Below are 20,556 nucleotides of genomic sequence, written 5' to 3'. Positions count from 1 at the left end.
CTGCACTGAATTATGAGAAGCCATTCAAACTAGCTGTTTTACTACAAGAGGATCAAAAGCACTGTCATCTCTTTTTTTAAAAAAGGACTGACCACATGTGTGTGTGTATATGCATATTCAACAGTAGAGCAGGAAACAATGAGTCTTCTGTTGGCTTTCCATCATTTTGAAATATATTACATTAACAATAACTTTGATTCTTTTGGGGAAATTTTGGAACAAGAACTAATGCTCATTTTGGTGGAGCTTAATCCTGTAGCCATACAATTTGAAAGCCATTCATATACCTGGAAAAGAAAATATTACAGCAATCACTTTATCAACAGCACATATGAAAGAAACAGAGTGCTATGTGACATATTACAAACTGTGGCTGCCATGAAACTCTTTGTATATTTAATATCAATATATTACTATTGTCAATGGGACATAGAGTAGTGGGGGTGGGGGTGGGGGGGTTGAGTCTTATAGGGACATACATGACATCGGCTATGGTGAGATTTGTGGCAGAATTCCATTGAGGCCTGTCCTGACATTGGCAGCAACTTGCTGCATTTTGCATGCATTTGCCAAGTGTTAAGACACGTTTCTCACTAGGCAACAGCAAGTTGCTAATTAAATGAGATTATAGCTACCTAAATGTTTGATTATGATTCTACTTACTATCTTCCCAAACATGCCAAACAGGCTAGACAGCAAGAATTCTTGACAAGGAGCTCAGAGCAGGTACCTGGCATCTTCAGCTCACCACTTACTCCAAAAGACCTCCATGTTGGATGTTGGGTACATCTCTGCACATGCTCACATCCCACAATGTGCCGGCATTTAATAATTCTCTCAGCATATTTCTGCTCCACTTACAGGATGCTTCATGTTGCATCTGCAGTTCGCATTGTAATGCTGCTGCAAGGATATTGTGTACTCAGGGACCTGCACCCAGCTCACGAACTGGACCAGGTTTGCTCGCTGGCATAGCACACAGTCACTATGAACCTATCTGGATACCCACAGAATCCTTGTCTTACAATGTCTTGTCTTTTTGTATTTTGGCTCGCAGCTAGAGGTGCCAGGCTCATATTACTTCAGTCTTAGCTTGACATTTTTTTGTGAACGCAAAGTCAGAAAGCATATCACGATTGTCAGTACTCTGTCAAGTCAATTAAAAAAAAGCCTTGAGTAAGTGTTTCCTGGCACAGTATGACAAAGACAGTCTCTGTTATCAGTCCAAGGTCTTGAATACACCTGGTCAGTCAGCCCTTTGGGGTAGTCAAAGTCAGGATCTGCTCAGTATACGGACTGAGGAACTGAATGCTGGGCAGCCCAATAGCTGTCTTGACTCTTCTTGCTCCATTATGGGCTATTTTCCTCCTGGAATGAGTAGGGCAGGGATTAAGGGAAAAGAGAATAGGTAGCAAGTTGACAAATCTGGTACCCATGGAGAGGTGTCTTCGGTGAGTGAGTAAGTTGTGCAGAGACATGCAGGGTTACTACTGGGGTTTAGAGGGATGAGAGCAGTGAGGGAATATTATGCAGGCAATAGTGAGAGCAATGGAGCATGAACTTTATTGGGAAGTGGTTACAGTAGCATTGATAGAAGGAGTTTGAGCTATCAGATAGCAGATAGCAACTCTTACATTGGCGGAATGTGGAAATCATTCATCTTCTTCTGACACTACTATGCATTCTTCCATTGACTAAAACTGCATTGACTGGCATAGTCTCATGTTGTGGCTTCTTCTGCTGGTCCTGGGCAGGAAGAGAATGTCCTGTCTCTGCACTACCCCATCCACCAGGACCTGCAAAGACAAAGCAGGTTTTCCATTTCTTTCTGTCAACTATGTCAGGACCAAATGGCCGGAACTGTGCAGGGCATCTCTGGACTAATAGTGTTTTTCTGGGTGCACAACTGCTTTTCAAAGATGATGATAAAGCCAGGGATGGCATTCAATACTGGGTTATCACTTGGCAAGTTGTTCTGGAAATGGCACATAGTCAGATAAGGATAACATCAGAAGTGAGGGAAGCCACAGAGCAAACTTCCTTTTGTATAATAAACTTCTGTTTTTGGATTAAAATCAGGTCTTCAGCCTGGTGTGCTCATATTTCAGTTAAAGGCCATTGACATAAATGTTCAAGAAATGGAAGAAAATCTTATCTGTTCAGTCAGATTCAGTCTGAGCTGTGACTTGTTCAGTAGTAACATCAGCTGGAATCATAACATGTTAAACTCAATGTCTATGGAACATTGTTTATGCTGACTCATACGATGTCAGGCACTGCTGCCTAGAACCCAGCTCTCTCTGCTTCTGTTACTGAGCCTTAAGGTCTTCTGTGCAACCTATGTACATACGATAAATTCATGTTTCTATATTTATCCCGAAGCATGTGATAATATGACAGACATCAGACAAGTGGTTTAACCTGTCGGCTTTAAAAGACATGAAGTGATAAGAAAATGATTTGTAACAGTTCAGACTGCCTGTTGCCTGAGTTTCTGAAATCCATACTTCAAGAAACTTATTAAAAAGGATTTAATTGATCTCCATGACCGCTGTTTATATTCAGCTTTGTGGAAGACTGTTTCACGATCTCATTCAACAGTAGTTGGATCATGGCTACAGCATGTTATAAATCCAATTCCAATAATGGTCCTTTTATAGGGATCAATAGACTATTACATTTTTTCTGAGAATGGAGGAAATACCAATTCCAATAAATACAACAACAATTTGGATTTATACTGTTATGGACCAGATCAGACCATCTCAAAATATTTTAAGAAGCTAACCCTGACATTTTCTTATTTTAAAGACAAATATAAAGTGTTTGTTTCCAAATACAACGTGACTGCACAAACTACTCAATGATAAATAAAATACAACTTACTTTCGTTAATATACAACCAAAGAAAGAAGAATTCAGAATAACTTAACTCTACTGGAATCTTAACAGAATAATAGATGCAGTAAGTATTACTAATTAACTGTTCCAATATAGTCAAATCTCATAAACACACCCCTTGGCAAAAAATGCTAATTCAGACATAGTTTCTCACATGCAGTTCTCCAATCCAGGAGGAAAAAGCATCAAGAGAAAATTCAGAGAGTGTAGCAGCCAAGAGACATTCACTGAAGCTTCCAACTCTTTTAAACCAATAGCTTCTGCTTAAAGCTAAACCTAAAAGCCAAAATGAAAAACTAGGAAGCCTGGTTTGTAGGAGCTGGCCACACCCAGGCTGCTTCCATTGTTTCAATTTTTTAATAAGTCGTCAAGGTTTCACTAACTATTCACACAAGTGATCCTCGGTAGTCAGCTCAGCACCTCTGCCTTACAACCAGTCTTCAAAAAAATACCAGCACAAAACAACCTCTTGAAAGTCACGGCATCATCACAATATGTCTTCTTTAACAAAATAAAATAGCCAAAGAAATACGACAATGCAAGATTGGTATTGCACAGTTTAAGGCTGAGGCAACTGAAGGCAGTGGCATCAAATGAATTGGTGACCAAAATCAGCAATTTTCAAGTGTTTAGAGAGGAGCATAGCATTATTGGAGAGCTAAGAGTTTATCGAGATGGGAGCAAGTATGTGGAGAGTTGAAAACAGAAATAAGACTTTTATCACTGAGATGGTGTTATTTGAGAGGCAGTGTACGTCAGCAAGCACAAAGGTGATCCATGAATCAGGCATGATGTGATTTAGTATGTGGACAGCAGAACTCTAAGTAACATTTAGAGGCACAGTGGCTCAGTGGTTAGCGCTGCTACCTCATAGTACCAGAGACCCAGGTTCAATTCCAGCCTCAGGCAACTGTCTGTGTGGAGTTTACCCGTGACTGCGTGGGTTTCCTCCAGGTGCTCTGGTTTCCTCCCACAATCCAGAGATGTGCAGGTTAGGTGAATTGGCCATGCTAAATTGCCCATGGTGTTCAGGGATGTGTAGGTTAGGAGCATTAGTCAGGGGTAAATATAGAGGAATGGGTCTGGGTGGGATACTCTGCAGAGGGTTGGTGTGGACTTGTTGTGCCAAAGGGCCTGTTTCCACACTGGGCATTTTCTGAAATGTGATATTTATGGAAAGTTAGAAGTGAGTGACCTGTTACAGCTTTTGGATACACAAGTCTAGAGATGACTTGAATCAGTAATTCAGCTGCAAATAAACAGATTTGCATAATGGTATGAAAGTGATCTTGGTGTTCATATCAGAATCAAAAATAACAGCAAGATTAGGCAGTCTGGTTAAACCTCAGACAGTTTACAAACAGGTAAATGGAACCAGTAGAACTATGAACAGAGTTTGTAATGGGAAATGAAAACAATGTTGGGATCCAACAGGAGGTAAGATAGAAACACTAACCGCTGATGCTTTTCAGAGTCGTCTTTACGAGAGAGTTTTAGAACAATGCCATGTCAAAATTGCTAATTAGGGACACATTTGAACTTTAGTAATTCCACTGGAGAACTATTTGCAGTCAATAACTGCAGATTTTATGCAGTCACATTTCAGAACCACTCTGAAGGTAATCTCTGATCATTAGTCAATGAGTATAAGCACTGTGTATTCAATCATCACTTTATAAATCTTTAGCTGGAAGTTTGCAAAAGTTGTAAAAAAAAATAGTTTCCCAAAGGAACAGACAATAGGACTGGACAAGTGAATGACCAACATACCATTGGGTTTGGGACAAGTAGATAATTTTGATCTCAACACCAGATACCTATTTATGATACCTACAATACAGGCCATGCCACCATGAGTGAAGCGATTATAACAAGATCTGCTGGGTGGACCACACAGAATATAAGTTCCCTAATTGGACCACATTAACAGCCCCAATCATGGAGCCCTGGCTGTCAGATATAAACAGGAGTGACAGAGAGTCTGTTCATTCTGAGAGCTGGCTCTGAGAAAGCTGTCAAGGACTCTCCACATTTAAGCCTTTATAGAATCATTTCAATGAACACTGGTTATTGTGCCAGTAATATTGATGTTGGAGCCAGTTTTGGTTATGGACCAAGTAATACTGGTCATGGTGCCAGTTAAAAATCACACAACACCAGGTTATAGTCCAACAGGTTTAATTGGAAGCACACTAGCTTTTGGAACGCCGCTCCTTCATCAGATGATTGTGGAGGGCACAATTGTAAGGCACAGAATTTGTAGCACAAATTTACAGTGTGATTTAACTGAAATTATACATTGAAAAATACCTTGATTGTCTGTTGAGTCTTTCATCTGTTCGATTACCATGATAGTTTCACTCCTTTCATGTGTAAATCCCAAACCTTTTTTTTAAAAGTTGCATTCTCAGGGTTAGCAGTAACAATTGGTGTTAGCTAGGCAATATGTCGAACATACCTTCAACACATTGCCTAGCTAACACCAATTGTTACCGCTAACCTGAGACTGCAACTTTTAAAAAAAGGTTTTGTGATTTACACATGAAAGAAGTGAAACTATTATGGTAATCGAACAGATGAAAGACTCAACAGACAGTCAAGGTATTTTTCAAAGTATAATTTCAGTTACATCACACTGTAAATTTGTGCTACAAATTCTGTGTCTTACAATTGTGCCCTCCACAATCACCTGATGAAGGAGCGGTGCTCCAAAAGCTAGTGTGCTTCCAATTAAACCTGTTGGACTATAACCTGGCGTTGTGTGATTTTTAATTTTGTACACCCCACTCCAACACCAGCATCTCCAAATGGTGCCAGTTGTATTGGTTAAGGTACCTGTTGAATTGCAGTGGTTTACATGTTAGGAATGCACCATGTGGCATGAGCCTACACATAGTTCTTTCTGGGGCTACTTTCAAATTCTCTCTGATTAATTCTCTGTGGTCTTGTCATGGTCTACTTTATGATGGGGTTTGTGTGGTGGAATGAGTGTGTCTGGTAATAAAATCAATGTTGGCATGATTTATAATAATGGAACTGAAAGCACGTAGTCGACACAAAGACGTGCAATTCACGTTGCAAATATGAATTTCACCCTCAACTCTTCCCTGCACCCCTTCATCTCTCTCCAATATACCACCAGCAGAAGGCACGGTTTGTTGTGTTACTTTTTCTTGGTCTATTGAAGTCACTTGTCTTCTGTAATGTGTAATTGTATGCTCTGCCTTGCTTCCTCATAGACCCCATCACAAGGCATTCTTTTGGAGCATAGGTTGTTGCCAAAGTGAGTTGTCAATCGGGAGAAAAGAAGAAAAAAAATAATTAATAACAGCACAGAGGACAAAATCACAAGGGAGGTGGAACATTAAGAGCTGAGATATTGGTCTGAGATACTGCACATACCATCAAGGCACAATTAGAATATTGTCTGTGACGAGCTTACTCACTGTTAGGAGCCCTAAGCTTAACTGAGGAAAGTGTGCATCTCGGTTTTGGGCGATTATCGGTGTTGACAAATTGAATAAATTACCCGTCATGAATAAATCTGCTCTTGAATGTTTCAGAGCTGCAAATGGCAGCAGCCAGTGTCTTTACAAACAAGTTTATCCTCACACCAAGTACATTCTCCTACTGCTGCTCTGCTATCTGTACCCTCTGGGGGGAAACAATATCTGCAAACAACATTCTGAATGCAGTGCTAAAATGAATACTCTATTACAAAGATCATAGAATAAGGTATGGTTCAAACTATATCATGTCCAGCTCATGACTGTGATATTCTAGTTGATGACAACACACTTATGCACTTGATCACAGATTCCAAAGTCCACTTATAGTTCCAGCATTTAATAACAGTTTTATAGGGTGCAATCAGCTGTGCAAACAGTGCCCTGTGCCTGACAGTCATCATGTTAGCAAAAAAAGGAAAAGTATTTCAGCCTTAGAAGTTGTAAAATATTGCAGACTGATCGTGTCCAGATTGCATGGACACAGATGATGTGCTTTGAAGCCACAGGACCACTGCTGCTATTCTTGCCCACCTACATGATACTAAATGTGTTATACGAAGCATGACCTGGTGCAATGTGAGTATATTTACCACCCCATGAATGGGACTATCGACAGTCTCAACTTGAGCACTGGGCTCCATGTCTATGCCAGTCATTTGGGTCATTGGGTGCTCACCCACCTGCACCGAAAGGGGCAGTGCATGTCTCACCGGAGCCACAGCCTATCGAGATCATCCGAAAACAAAAAATAAAAAGAAGAAAGATTTTTACACCAAGATGCTGTGCCTGGATCAGAATCAAAGTAACAATCACTGCTGTGCTGCTCAGGGTTTGTTCCTGGAGGCAGCAATTGATGTCCTGCAGCTGGTCCATAGTGTTGGAGTGGTGTATGAAAAGAGACTACTTAATTGCAGATCACTCGTTAGCTCCATATTATCAAAAAGCACTCATTATCCATCTAGGAATCTCAGTTACTGAGTGCTAAACTTCAAATATGTTTTGATTTCTTATTTTAACATCTCTTGTATATGTGACAGCAACAATCAGTGGTAGGATGACCTAACACATTAATGCTTTGGACAACACAAATCAAACCTTTTTGCTTGGACATTTAGCATAAAATTGGCACATATACTTTACCATGTCGTGCATGAGGTTAAAGTCCAGATTCAGCCTTAAAACTTATGTCTCAGATTAACTTGTGAGAGTGGTTGAAGTCAGTCTTCATTGCATTAAGTGTTGAAGGAAGAATCATAGAATCCCTGAAGTGTGGAAGCAGGCCATTTGGTCCATTGTGATCTCCAAAGAGCATCCCACCAGGACTCATCCCATCCCATAACCTGCATTTCCCATGGTTAATCCATCTAGCCTGCATACTATGAACAATTTGGCACGGCCAATCCACCTATATGTACATGATTGAACGGTGGGAGAAAGCTGGAGCACCCAGAGGAAATCCATAGAGAATGTACAAACTTCACACAGACAGTCATAGAGTCATAGAGATGCACAGCACAGAAACAGACCCTTCGGCCCAACTCGTCCATGCCGACCAGATATCCCAACCCAATCTAGTCTCACCTGCCAGCACCTGACTCATATCTCTCCAGACCCTTCCTATTCCTTTACCCATCCAGATGGAGAAAGTGAGGTCTGCAGATGCTGGAGATCAGAGCTGAAAATGTGTTGCTGGAAAAGCGCAGCAGGAATAAAGGGCTTATGCCCGAAATGTCGATTCTCCTGTTCCCTGGATGCTGCCTGACCTGCTGCGCTTTTCCAGCAACACATTTTCAGCTACCCATCCAGATGCCTTTTAAATGTTGTAATTGTACTAACCTCCACCATTTCCTCTGGCAGCTCATTCCATACACATACCACCCTCTGCATGAAAAAGTTGCCCCTTCGATCTCTGTTATATCTTTCCCCTCTCATCCGAAACATATGCCTTCTAGTTCTGGCCTCCCCCATCCTAGGGAAAAGACTTTGTCTATTTCTCCTATCCATGCCCCTCATGATTTCATAAACCTCAATAAGGTCTCCCCCTCAGCCTCCGATGCTCCAGGGTAAACAACCCCAGCCTGTTCAGCCTCTCCCAATAGCTCAAATCCTCCAACCCTGGCAACACCCTTGTAAATCTTTTCTGAACCCTTTCAAGTTTCACAACATCTTTCCGATGGGAAGGAGACCAGAATTGCAGTTGCCTGAGGGTGGAATCAAACACAGGTGCCTGGTGCTGTGAGACAGCAATGCCAACACTGAGCTACCATGCATTGAATCAATTATTCACTTCAAATATGAACCTCTTATGGGATTTTCAAATTTTATGTCTGGTTAACAGACACTTATTTTGAACGTCTGGTACAATTATGCAATTCTGAATCATGTTTATGAGCTATTTATTGCTCACCTTTTTTTGACTTTGTGATTCACTCTGAAACTTCCAAAGAGAGCAAGATAAACCAAATAAGGTAATGGGTTATGAGAGAGAAAATGAGACTCATGCTGGTATTTTCCCAATTTCAGACTAAATTGGAAAAGAAGGGAAGCTTGGAGGCAAGATACCTGCAGTCTGTGATGAGGAGAATGCTGGAAGGGTTTTCCAGCAACCGGGCAGTTTATTTGTTGTGCTTTTGACCAGAATTAGGGCCTGAGATAAGGAAATCTCAGAATGGCCAACAGATCAGAGGTTGGGAACTGTAGAACTTGCCTGAAGGCAGCATCACACCTCTTGACCTCAAAAATGAAGGGTAGTCTATGGGAAAGTGTTGTTTTGAGGCCTCTCGCAGGATGGAGCTACATTTGGAGGAAACAATATGGTTAAAACCAAGGCTTACATTGGATACCAGCATTCATCCCACCATCTGCCCAGATTAATACAGATTAAAGAATTAATGATCTCAAATGGAACAAAAAAACAGCTTAAGGTATCTTCTGAGTCTTTTCAAATGAATCACTGTCCATAATCCTTTAAGCACAAATCCTCCAAAAAAACGTGGAACATCTTTAGCAGGAGAGACAATTTTTTTCTCTCTCTTAAGGAATCACAGGATATGGGAATCAGACAAGGAAACCAAATTGCCTCCACAATCAGACATAATTCTACAGAATTTCAGAAGAAACTTGAAAGCCATATGGACTACTCCTAATCCTACCTTTCTTGTGATTTAGTGGAAATCTGAGAAAGGTGGTGGAGGAGATAATCTGTGGAATACATGAGACATGTATTGCCAAAACCTATAATTACAGAGTGGGTAGTATGTCAATTGGGAATAGAGTGAAACAACTGAACATAATGGATCAGTAGTAAGTGCTGCTGCCTCACGGAACTAGAGACCTGGGTTCAATTCCAGCCTCAGGTGACTATCTGCGTGTAGTTGGTACATTCTTCCTGTGTCTGCGTGAGTTTCCTCCCACCGTCCAAAGTGTGCAGGTTAGGTGATTGGCCATGCTAACTTTCTCCATAGTGTCCAGGGACATGTGAATTAGATAGAATAACCAGGGGAAATTCAGGGTGATAGAGTAGGTGGTTGAATCTGGGTGGGATGTTCTTCCAAGGGTTGATATGATCTAGTTGGGCTAATTGGCCTGTTTCCACACTGTAAGGATTCTATAATCTCTTTTCCTGGTTCTCAGGTGCCTCATTCCTAGCAAAAATAATAATTTGTGGCACCATGTTTAGCTTTTGCTTGCCATCAGTTGTGACCAGGGGATCAACACAATACTATCGCCATAGGATGAGGTGGATTTCATACTTCATCCATTTCAATCTTGATTGACCTTAATAGAACATAGACCAGTACAGCACACAGTACAGGCCCTTCGTCCTTGATGTTGTGCCAACCTTTTATCCTACTCTAACATCAAACTAATCTCCATACCCTTCATTGTACTAACTTTCATGCACCTCTCTGAAAGTCACTTATATGTCCCTAACGTATCTAACTCTACTACCACAGCTGGCAGTGCATTCCATGCACCCATCACTCTCTGTGTAAAGAACCCACTTCTGACATCTCCCCTAAATCTTCCTCCAATCATCTTAAAATTATGCCCCCTTGTGATAGCCATTTCCACTCTGGGAAAAAGTCTCTGGCTATCCACTCTATCTATGTCTCTCATCTTGTACACTTCTGTCAAGGCACCTCTCAATCTTCTTGAGTTGGAGATGCCGGTGTTGGACTGGGGTGTACAAAGTTAAAAATCATCCAACACCAGGTTATAGTCCAACAGGTTTAATTGGAAGCACACTAGCTTTCGGAGCAACGCTCCTTCACCTGATGAAGGAGTGTCGCTCCGAAAGCCAGTGCTTCCAATTAAACCCGTTGGACTATAACCTGGTGTTGTGTGATTTTTAACTCAATCTTCTTCACACCAATGAGAAAAGCCCTAGCTCCCTCAACCTTCCTTCATAAGACATATCTTCCAGTACAGGCAGCAACCTGTTAAATCTCCTCTGCACCCTCTGTGAAGATACCACATGCTTCCTATAATAAGGCAACCAGAACTGAACACAATATTGCAAATGTGGTCTAACCATGGCTCTATAGAGCTGTAGCATAACATTGTAGCTCTTAAACTCAATCCTCCGCCTTCTTAACAACACGAAAAACTTGGCTGGCAACTTTGAGGAATGTATGGACATGGATGCCAAGATCCCTCTGTTCCTCCACACGGCCAAGAATCCTGCCTGTAAATTGTATTCTGCATTCAGATTCAAACATCCAAAAATAATCACTTCACAGCTTTTGCAGATTGAACTCCATCTTCCACTTATCAGCCCAGTTCTGCATCCTGTCAATGTCCCGTTGCAACCTACAACAGACCTCCACATTATCCACCATTCCAGCAACCTTTGTGTCATCGGCAAACTTACTAACCTATCCTTCCACTTCCTCATCCAAATCATTTATAAAAATCACAAGGAGCTGAGGTCCTAGGACCAATCCCTGCAGAACACCACTGGTCACCATGCTCCAATTTGAATACCTTCTATCTACCACCACCTTCTGTCTTCTATGGCCCAGCCAGTTCTGTATCCGGACAGTCACATTTCCCTGTATCCCATGCCTTCTTATTTTCTGAATGAGCCTACTGTGAGGAACCTTATCAAACATTTGACTAAAATGCATGTACACAACATCCACTGCTCTACTTCCATCAGTGTTTTGTCACATCCTCAAAGAATTCAATGAAGTTTGTGAGGCATGATCTGCCTCTCACAAAGCTGTGCTGATTATCTCTAATCAAGCTATGCTTTTCCAAGTAATCATAAATCCTGTCTCTCAAAATCCTCTCCAATAATTCGCCCACCTCAGATGCAAGACTGATTGGTCTGGAGTTCCCAGGATTATCCCAATTCCCCTTCTTGAACAACGGAATAACATTTGCCACCCTCCAACCATCTGGCACTACTCCAGTGGACAGTGAGGATGCAATGCTCATCGCCAAAAGTGCAGCAATCTCTTCCCTCACTTTCTGTCATAATGGAGAATAAAATTGGGTGAGCAGTAAGATTATTATTCAAATGTCCAGTCCGTCCAATTTCCCATCTGATTAAAATCATCCCAGAAATATTTGTTAGCCTCACAAGACAAAAGAACAATATGTGAGTACATTCAAAAGCAGCCCAGGCAGTCTAACTCTGTGATGGAACAAACTGTATTCTTTGAGAGAAGTGAGTTTTGTAGCAACATTAAAGGCCTACAGCATTGTGAGTTGAATCAAAAGGAAAACAGTAACCATGGAGACTTATTCCTTTGCTTTCATCTTTGTACATACTGGTTTGGCACATTTTTATTAACGTGAAGCTGCAAATTCACTGCTCTAAATCATGCGATAATTATGATTGTGTTCGTGTATCAACATCTTTATGACCTTCCACAGAGCACCTTTACAGCAGAGTGCCGAAGATGATGAAGCACAATAATTAAAATTGGTTGCAAAAACATCAGTCATTGCAAGTCAAAAATATCCGAGATATTAACAAACCGGTTTGGAACAATTCACACTGAATAACTTTTGACAATTTAGTCTCGGTGGCAGGGCAGTGGACATTTAGTTCTTGGGGTCAAAGGTAAAGGTTTTGTTCAATTTGGAACTTGATTGAATAAGATTTGATTTTAAATTTAATTGAATTGAAAATTATACTTTGGATAGTCTAGCCTCATTTGAATTCGGATCACAGAGTAGGACATTGGCAAAGTTTCTCAAGATGCAAATGGTTATTGCAATACTGACTGTATGCTGCCTCATGAAGAGAAAAACCTTTAAAAAAAACTGTAAATGGCATAGACCTGGTCTGACTCACAATCTTACTTCAAAATGGAACTAGAATACAACTGGTATGTTCATTTCCAATGATTAGTTTTTTTTTTCTCTTCTGGGTTTGTAACCAATTATTTGAGATCATAATGCCCACAAACACAGCCGGAAATCAAGATTCATACTTCACATAAGAAATAATGCCATTAACCATACTGACTATCTCCTCATCCAGATTTGAGTATTGTATTGTGGGCACCCATGTTCAGTGTATCTTAATGTCTGAATCACCCTGCAAGGTTGTGGCCAAGGCAAGTCTCTGATCAAAGGAGTATCCGCTGAGCCAGATATAGCTAATATATATAGACGTTATCCACAGTCCTGGATCATTTACCAGCTTCCAGATGTAGATATATTCATGTTGTTTCTATTTCTATGTGAAATCTGAAGATTGGATGCTAAGCTATATCATCCATCTGTTTGTGTCACTATGTCTGTAATTGTTTCCCATAATTTACATATTAAATATGCCTCTTCGCCTCAGTGTAGGTAATAGAAAATCTGGCAGTGTGTTGGGCTTTTATTACTAATCTCTAACATAATTAGGAGAAGAGGCAACTACTGACTGGATTCTGCTGTTGTACAATGTGGAAGCTGGCCATTTTGCCGTTCAAAGTCAAGTACAATCAACTACAGTCAATGTCTAATAATTCAAAGTGATTTTTGAGTTAAAAAAATAAAATTATATAGTAATTTGAATTAACAGTTGGAATAAAATAGCACTGGATGCCTTTTAGCATAACTTCAATTTGAAATGTTCAGTCATTTAAATTGAGTGGCTTTGAATGAATTGAAGAAGATAGGAAAGCAGTAGCATTTAAATGCTTTCAACTGTGAACAGATTCCCTCGAGCATATCCACTGCTCGTATTATATAAACCGGGGTTGGCCTCAAACAATTAGGACCTTTATAAGAAAAATTGCTTTCTGTCGTTTATTTTTGCTCAGTTATTTATCAGCAAAATGATATGCAGGTACTGTGTAGCTCCCATCAAATATTAATTTGAAAGATCTAGCTTTTCAAAATAAACCAATGACCCAGGACATGAGAGCAGCACATCAATAGGTGAGAATTTCACACTTAGGATAGTCGCAGAGGCTAATGCAGGAAAGGCAATGAAGCAACTGCAAATCAAAATCACACAAACTGACTTTGCTATGCACTGGTACACATCTTTGCTGTGGTGAAATAAGCTTCATTGATAAGAGACTGAAGGACAGATAATGAGTCCGATTCATCAAATCCATCAAAGATCTGGTATTGTAGGTCTGCAACGTGCAGAGTCAGCTGGAGCATGTTCCCTGTCAGTTTCAGAGGTAGAATTTCATTAAGTAGTATGCTAGAGTTCATCATCCTGTCTAGCCAACTGCCCCAAGAGCTTCTGACCCAATCAGAGGGGTCACATTCAGTGGTGCCACCAGGAAAGGTAGCCAGTTTTGAGGAAGGACAGAGGTCTTACGGTAGAAACTTTAAAAAAGGAACTTAAAACTGCTATTGATGGATGAGAAATCTCTCCAAGGATATCATTGCAGCTGCTGGGGTTACGTCTGCTACCTGTCAGTCTCTATTTAATTTGTCAAGGCAAGCACCCCTGGACTGGAAAGTCTAATAAAATGGGCCTTGATAGGCCCTTTGAATGTTGAATTTGACCTCTCATGCAATGGGAAGCATGTTTACCAATAGTAAAACTCCCTGCCAGCAGGGATAAAGTTGGATATCCAAACGGTCATACCTCTCAGCGATTTTACTGGTCTGACTCTAACCTTGTTCATGCTTCATGCAAGGTAATATAATTCTCACTGAGATCTGTGTTCCAATAGGTCTCAACATCAGTGTACATTTAACAGACTGCTCATGATATCATCATTGAATTGTAACATGTAGCCTAAGGTGATAAAGATCTTAAATCCATTTTACCCAAAGGTAAAATGAAGCATGACACACCATTGAACACAACCTCCTCTTTTGGACACTAATACTTTAATGGTAGTATTATGTTTCATGCCTGAGGTACATAATGTTTATACATGAAAGTTTTGTAATAAATGTCTGTTGAATTCTTCAATACCACAATATTCATTTCTGATTTCTTAGGTTACAGAAGATAACAGCTGTATTGCTGTACCAGGGAAAGCACTCTGCTGGATGAAAACCTGAACCAAGATCAGAACTGTGTCCTTTCTTCCAGCTCAGTCTATTAAAAGAAAGGTTTCTTATCTCTGCTGGCCAAAAAGGAATGCTGCAAATTTAGATGTTCAATATTCTATAGAAAGCTTGTAAAATTTAACATTAATTTACTTATCTTATGGAAAGAAAGAGAAGAGATGATAAAATTGGCTTGTGGGATGCAAGTTACCAGTTTGCAATGAGGGGTCATTGTCCTTTCCTTTGCGGTTCGCAGCACTGTGCTTGAGCTGAATGTGCAATGCTTACATTGGGGTTTGTAAACAGAAAACTGTCACTCCCAGAGCTACACGTGTGTATTTGTGAGAGCAAATAGAAACTCCTTTTTGTGAGGAATCTATTTTGTGTTCGAGCTTTGAGGTTAAAAATCTTTACAAATTTGTCTGGCAATGTTTATATAGGTAGTAAAGGGCTTGATCTCCAGACTGCACATTTAATTCTAATCTACGATTCATGCTATTGGTGAGATTAATTTATCCATATAACCATAAAAGGTACAGTCAATGTTTAATGCAAACACAGAATCTCTGGGCCCTGGAACCTTTTCGAGCTAGTGCAGGAAAAATAATGATTTGTAACTACAGACAAAGTGATATACTTAAAAAGATATAAAACTGGCAAGATTGTAATACAAAATTCAAAAATGAAGCAGGAAGGATCAATCAAATCCTAGAAATGGGTCGAACTCAATAACTATAATTTGTGATCATCGATTGTAAAGCATCAGCATGTGCTTCTGGATTCTGTATGCGATTATGGTCATGTAATGCTTATTACATTTGTAATAACTCAACTCCTGCGACTAGAATTCTCATTTCTTGTAACTAGGCAAGAACTGCTCCCTCTGTGTGTACTCAAATTGGCCTGATTATGTGACATACATTGATGCTTCATGCTTTGATTTTCTGCCTTGTATCATCTGAAACATTGGAATAAATTATAGCATTGCTAATGCATTCCTAACCACCCATAGTAAATCTTTATATGTTGTGGTCAATAGTCTGCAGAATTCGCCTGCTCTTGCAGAGTGTAACAGAATACAGACATTGAGGAAAAGAGAGAGCAGAGCGATTCTTCATTGCTACTGTTACTTAAATCATCATGCATAGTGTTTATTTATATTCTGTTCTCTAATGTTCTCATAAATGAACAACTTGCAAATAATTATTCCACTCTTCATGGATATACACACTAATTTGCATGAAGATTAAAGACTTCGAGAGGGACTATATTTGCAGCATGGCCAGTTTTCTTTTGGGCTGCAAAACCTAATGTGCTACAATATCTCTGTACGACATATTGTTACGGCACGGAGTAAACTCCCCCTGCTAATTTAAACCTGCAACATAGAAGTGATTTAACCCGTGCTGTAATCTGTTAAAATTCAAGAGGCCAAGCACTATCCCAAAAGTCACTATTTAAAGTACAAAAAATGTGAGAACTTTATTCTTTAAGTCTAACATAGAATGTTAATTAACAACTGTTTATAACTCCTTTCTCTAACCTATCTTTTACTTTCCCATCTACAATTCTGGTCTGATAAAACCCCCGATTAAGATTTACCAAAAAATTCAAATTTCAAAACCAGCCAGCTGTTGAATCTTCTCTTTGTATCTTCCTCTGTCTCCTTTTCTTCTTCGGGATTTTTATTTCATAGATCATTGTAGAATAAGGTATCTTTAAGAGAGCTATTCTGTGGGCAGTCTGTGAGAACGTGACCAGAGAGATGGATGTGGATAAAGTGGTTGATGTGGTACATGTGAATTTCAATAAGGCTTTTGAAAAGGTTCCCCATGGTAGGTTATTGCACAAAATACAAAGGCATGGGACTGAGGGTGATTTAACGGTTTGGATCCAGAAATTGGTGAGCTGAAAGATGACAGAGGGTGGTGATTGAATGGCAAATGTTCATCCTGGAGTTCGATTACTAGTGATATACTGCAAGGACCTGTTTTGGGGCCACTGCTGTTTGTCATTTTTATAATCACCTGGATGAGAGGATAAAAGGACGTGTTAGTGAATTTGTGGATGACACTAAGGTCAGTAGAGTTGTGGATAGTGCTGAAGGATGTTGTAGGTTACAGAGGAATAGAGATAAGCTGCTGAGCTGGGCTGAAAGGTGGCAAATGGAGTTTAATGTGGAAAAGTGTGAGGTGATTCACTTTGGAAGGAATAACAGGAATGCAGAGTACTGGGCTAATGATTAAATTCTTGGTAGTGGAAATGAGCAGAGAGATCTCAGTGTCCATGTACATCAATCCTTGAAAGGGTTGACAGGGTTTTTAAGAAGGCTTACAGTGTGTCAGCTTTTATTGGTAGAGGGATTGAGTTTCGGAATCGTGAGGTCATGCTGCAGCTGTACAAAACTCTGGTGCGGCTGCACTTGGAGCATTGCGTATAGTTCTGGCCACTGCATTATAGGAAGGATGTCGAAACTTTGGGAAGGGTTCAGAGGAGATTTAGAAGGATGATGCCTGGTATGGGGGGAAGGTCTTACGAGGAAAGGCTGAGGGACTTGAGGCTGTTTTCGTTAGAGAGAAGAAGGTTGAGAGGTGACTTAATTGAGACATATAAGATAATCGGAGGGTTAGATAGGTTGAACAGTGACAACCTTTTTCCTTGGCTGGTGATGGCTAGCACAAGGAGACATAGCTTTTAATTGAGGGATGTTAGACATATGACAGATGTCAGAAGTAGTTTATTTACTCAGAGAGTAGTCAGGGCATGGAATGCACTGCCTGCAACAGTAGTAGACTCACTAAATTTAAGGGCATTTAAATGATCATTGGATAGGCATATGGACAAGAATGGAACAGTGTAGGTTAGATGACCTTCAGATTGGTTTCACAGGTTGGTGCAACATTGAGGGCTGAAAGGTCTGTATTGTGCTGTAATGTTCTATGTTCTGCATGTGTTGGCTTGGCAGTTCTTCCCCAACTGTTCAATTTGTTTAATGTTTATACCCCAAAGCATCAGGTCATTTCATTGGTTTTAATATTGTCAAAATACCAAATTCAAACTTGATTGGAGTTTCATATCTTGGGGGCATAATTTAAACTGTTTGGCCGTATTTGAATTTGTTTTTGTTTCATAGTTGCTAGCTGCTGGACCAAAAGTTACATTGTAAATTCTCCAGCACTCTGTGTGTTTGCTAAATCCTTCAACTCTCTTAAAGGTACAGTAAACCACCACACCTTCATAGCAATGTCCTTTTTAGTGCATAAATTGCCTCTGTTGAAGTAGTGTCCATTCCACACCAATGGATTAATTATTTGCATATAAATACATGCACAGCCTAGCTTCAAGGCCTTGAAGCTGATCTTAAAGTAAAGTTAATTGAAGTGTGTTGTACTAGTGCCTGGCTGGATCAGGTTTTATATTCACTTTCTATAATTCTTTAAGCTTTTGTTCTTATTTTCCTACCAATGTAGTTGGCCTCCCTATCTTTCTCAGTGACAGTCCCTGCAGCAGTTGCTGTGCTGTCAATGGTATTATTAAAATCCTTAGTGTCCCGATTTCAATTGGAATACAGCAAACCTGCTACCAGGATGCGAAATGTAAAATAACATCCGGAGTGATTGTTGCCAAATTCTGGCCCATCCAATGCAAAAAATAAAAAAGCTAGTAAGATTTATTGGGCTAAGGTTTAATTTTGTGATTGTGCTCTTACTTCAGGTTTGAAGTTTCTAACAATCAGATCAGTATGACCCTGAGCTGCTGGGCAACTTTCTAAAATGCAGGTTTGTTTAAAAAAAGGCTATGGACACAAAAATGTCATCTGATAGTAAGAGGGTTTTACTGAAACCCACACAGCTGGAGCAGGTATAAAACAAAGCTGCAGAGGAAACGTGCAAAGATTGCTTTTTGGATGTACTGTTGTATGAGTTTCTTGAATATAAAAGTGTTTACCTTTAAGGATCCTATGTTTTGTGAGTATCCAATGTTACGACTCTACCTGGCAGTGAGTCTGCTGTGGCTCTGTAAACTGCATACACAAACATCAGTTGGTTTGCTGTAAGTCTGTCTCATAACTTGTAGTCATGATTTGGAGATGCCGGTGTTGGACTGGGGTGTACAAAGTTAAAAATCACACAACGCCAGGTTATAGTCCAACAGGTTTATTTGGAAGCACACTAGCTTTCGGAGCAACGCTCCTTCATCAGGCGGTAGCACCTGACGAAGGAGCGGCGCTCCGAAAGCTAGTGCTTCCAATTGAATCTGTTGGACTATAACCTGGTGTTGTGTGATTTATAACTTCATAACTTGTATTGTGTTTTACTGTGTTGAGTAAACAAATCCTTAGATTCAATCAATTTCAATTGCTTCCCAAGTGAACAACTGATAATTATACCATTGCCATTAACATGATATGGTGAGCTCCGGTGAAAACATTGTGCTGTTGAAGCCTATTGTGTTTGCAAACAAATTAATGAACAGGTGAAACTTATGGTTGATAGTCTCAAATTATGTTAAGGTGGATGAGATAAACGTCAGTGTCTTTTTTAGTTACATTGCAGGAAAATGTTGAAAACACAGCTTGATGATAAGTAGACAAATCCCTATCGAGAGGCAAGTTTACATCACTGGATAAAAGTAGTGATTAGGTTGTGCACTGAATCACCAACAGGCAAGGGAAGGTTAAAGACATGTTGTCATAATATCCCAAAAGAGAGATGTAAGTTTGCTCGCTGATTTGAACAAACTTACATCCAGAACCTCAACCTGAGCTAGAAGTCTTCTCAAAAATTGCTATCGCAATACATTCCTAATTTCAATTGGAAAACAGAAGACCTGCTACCAGAATTCGAAATGCTAAATGACATTCAGAGTGATGGTTTCTAAATTCTGGTCTGTCCAATGCAAAAACAAAAGCAAGCAATTAAGATTTTTAAAAAAATTAGAATCCCTACAGTGTGGAAACAGGCCCTTCAGCCCAACAAGTCCACACTGACCCTCCGAACAGTAATCCACCCAGACCCATTCCCCTCCCATATTATCCTATATTTACCCCTGACTAATGCACCTAATCTACACATCCCTGAACACATTGCTTAGTATTTGGGAGTAAAATCCTACAGATATTTAACACACCAGGATCAAGTTAAAATTTTGAAAAGATGTGGATCACATGAGAAAACCAATGCAGAGTCAAATTGAGTATCCACATTCATCAACTATAATTTATTTACACATAAAGTTATAGGGTCTTTAGACTGTTCTGTGAGCAAATGCGGTGAAAAATGCTCACTAATGATTCTTCACATGTAAAGATAAAGTCATCATAGTCTTGCTCTCTCATTAAAGAGAGAGAGAGAGAAAGAGCGATGACTGTTGGTTTTTTAACCTGAGTGTCATCATACCTCAGGTGAGGGGAGAGGTTGACAAGGAGAGACTTTCCTTCGCTGGTTCAGCTGTTGGCATCACTCAGCATTGCAAACAGCTGTCCAGCCAACTGAGCTAACCAATCCCCTAGAGTTTGCAAACAGGATGGTTCAGTTTGTGATCAGATCCACCCCCATGGAAGATTCCCAGTAATATTTGCAAGGCAGATCAAAGACTTACATGCATTCTTCAGTAGGTTTTCAATGTTGTAAACAAAAAGCAATCTTTGTCAGTCAACAAAGCTTATTATACCTCAATA

The sequence above is a fragment of the Chiloscyllium plagiosum genome, unplaced genomic scaffold (assembly GCF_037043375.1).
Source record: "Chiloscyllium plagiosum isolate Xiang-an unplaced genomic scaffold, Cpla_swu_hap1 HiC_scaffold_29, whole genome shotgun sequence".
Lineage (NCBI taxonomy): Eukaryota > Metazoa > Chordata > Chondrichthyes > Orectolobiformes > Hemiscylliidae > Chiloscyllium > Chiloscyllium plagiosum.
The sequence above is the reverse complement of the archived record's forward strand: the minus strand, read 5'-3'. Positions refer to the sequence as shown.